The sequence below is a fragment of the Otolemur garnettii genome, unplaced genomic scaffold, assembly GCF_000181295.1.
Source record: "Otolemur garnettii isolate 467f Iridium unplaced genomic scaffold, OtoGar3 scaffold00013, whole genome shotgun sequence".
Taxonomy (NCBI): domain Eukaryota; kingdom Metazoa; phylum Chordata; class Mammalia; order Primates; family Galagidae; genus Otolemur; species Otolemur garnettii.
In genome coordinates this window covers 2,671,288-2,673,679 of record NW_003852408.1, presented here as the reverse complement: position 1 = coordinate 2,673,679, position 2,392 = coordinate 2,671,288, and positions in this window count along the sequence as shown.

Sequence of the window (2,392 nt, the reverse complement as noted above, 5' to 3'; positions counted from 1 at the left end):
TTTTTTTTTTTTTGAAACAGAGTCTCACTTTGTCACCCTTGGTAGAATGCCATAGTATCATAGCTCACAGCAACCTCAAACTCTTGGGCTCAACCGATTCTCTTGCCTCAGCTCTCAAGTAGCCACAATACCCGGCTAAGGATCTAGATATTTTTATACCCTCCTTTCAGAGGGGAGGTGGAAGTGAGGAACATAGGTAATTCTGTTTAGGGACAATAAATTGTTGCTAGGGAGGATGGATGGATGGGGAAAACAGATTAACTTGTAAGTGATTCTCTTTGCAAATTACATTATATTTGAGAGACAGGTATTATGGTTAAAATACTCTGGACCAGGTCTGATTGCATTTCTGATTTTCCTTCCAGCAATGTAGTGAGATACCAGGGAAGGGAAGGGAAGTCCCTTGATCGTTAGAGGTCCATGTGGTTACGCAGAAGGAGGGAAGCCTATTGATCCAAGGGCCTATTGATCTCTAAGGACCTTTAATTCAAAATTATTCTTTACACCAAGGAGTGATATTTTGGGGTGAAATTTTCTGAGCTCCTTCAGAGGTCATGGGAATCCCTGATTTTAGCTGAGTTAAACAGAAATGTGGGCAACCTGAGGACTCAATACCTAAGACTGGTGCCCAAAGTGGGGTGGCAAGTCTTATGGACTGACCCTTAAACTTCATGGCCTGATGCTAACTGGGATTGTTAGAGCCCAAATGGAATTGAACCACTGGACACCTGGTTCGCACAGAGAACTAGAGAATTTCATGGTGCGGAAAATCCACACATTTTGCATCAGAAGTGTTGTGAGTAAAGAACACTTTTTCCTTTTACTGTCATTGAGATAAGTCTTCCTAATTTTTTTTTATTTCAACCAAATATTTGCTAAGTACAGAAAGGATTTATTTGCCTTGAATTTAAGGTTGTAGCTCTGATCTAACAAGGATCCAGAATATTCCTCTTTGCCAGTTAAGGACAAATCCCAATATTTGAGCAGGTAGCTAAGCAGAGTTAACAGCCTCTTCTGAAAGTCAAGTGGCAGGACCACAGGCTGGTCCGCTGCACTGAAGATGTCATGCCTAGGGCTTGGTGAGGTGCCCCAGATGCTCCAGCAGTGTGCTTGTATTTTTCAATGGTCTCTGATGGCTTTCAACAGGAAGGAAGTGAACAGGTAGATAAATTATTTGGAGTTTTATACAAATGGATTGGATAAGGGCTATGCTTTTAAAAGTAGTAGCCCCAAATATCCATAAGGGAGATCTGGGGGTCTTTAGAGCAGGTATGAGGCAAGACTCTATCTAATTCTCTCTGTGGAAGCAATGAGGAGTCAAACATTCTGTCTTCTAGTTTCCTTCTAACTAGTACACAGCATGTGACCGGAGCTTAGCCAATTAGATGCTCCTTCCAAGGACTTTTAATTGTTAAGGAGTGATGCAAAGGCCCTGTGATCAACCAGAGATTATTCACAATGACTATAGCAGAGTTGAGAGTCCAAAAGCACAATCCTGAGGGGCCAGCAGCAATGATACCAGGGCCAGGATCCAAGCAGACTGCTCCTGGTCCCCTTGATTTCAGCAGAAGATCCCAGAGTGACTTCTCTGATGTGTTTTTTGAATTAAATGAAGGCTGAACCCCTAAGAGAAAAGACTACACAATAACATCAAAAATGCATTCTCTCTGTTGTACTCCTGCCTTTCCCATAGGGGACTTGACCATGAACCAGGGAAATTGCAGTGGGGAAATGGATGAACCAGACCTTGCAGGGGCTTTGGGACAACTAACACAGATCCCTGGAGAACAGGAATGAGACCAAACTATGTGATTAATTTGATTTGATTCCTGTTCATGGTAGGACTGATGGAATCCTAAACACATCACTTCTCTACTGTCTTGATGTAGAGTTGGAATAGATAGCCTAAGCGATCAGCAGAATCCCCACTTTGGCTCTGTGACCTCAAATAAGAACTGTTACAACAGAGAGGGCAAAGGAAAAGCCCTTTAGAATCTAAAGAAAAATTGCATCTTTGGTGGATACATGGTTGTTAGTATCACAATGAACAAGTCTAAAGATGTATGTGTGCATGTGTGTGTGGAAGGGGTGGGTGTTTCCTTTCCCAGCCCTAGATAAGTTTCTAGTCTTCTGGCCAGCACAGGAAAAGGGTGGGTCTTGGAGCCAGAGGACAGAAGGGTGTTATCTCTATCTTGCTAGGGCACTCTGTGCTGGATAGACCTTGGCTACCTCCCCATCCTGCAGGACATCAGGCTGGTCCACTGCACTGAAGATGTCATGCCTAGGGCTTGGTGAGGTGCCCCAGATGCTCCGGCAGTGTACTTATATTCTCCAGTGGTCTCTGATGGCTTTCAACAGGAAGGAAAATGAATAGGTAGATAAATTATTTGGA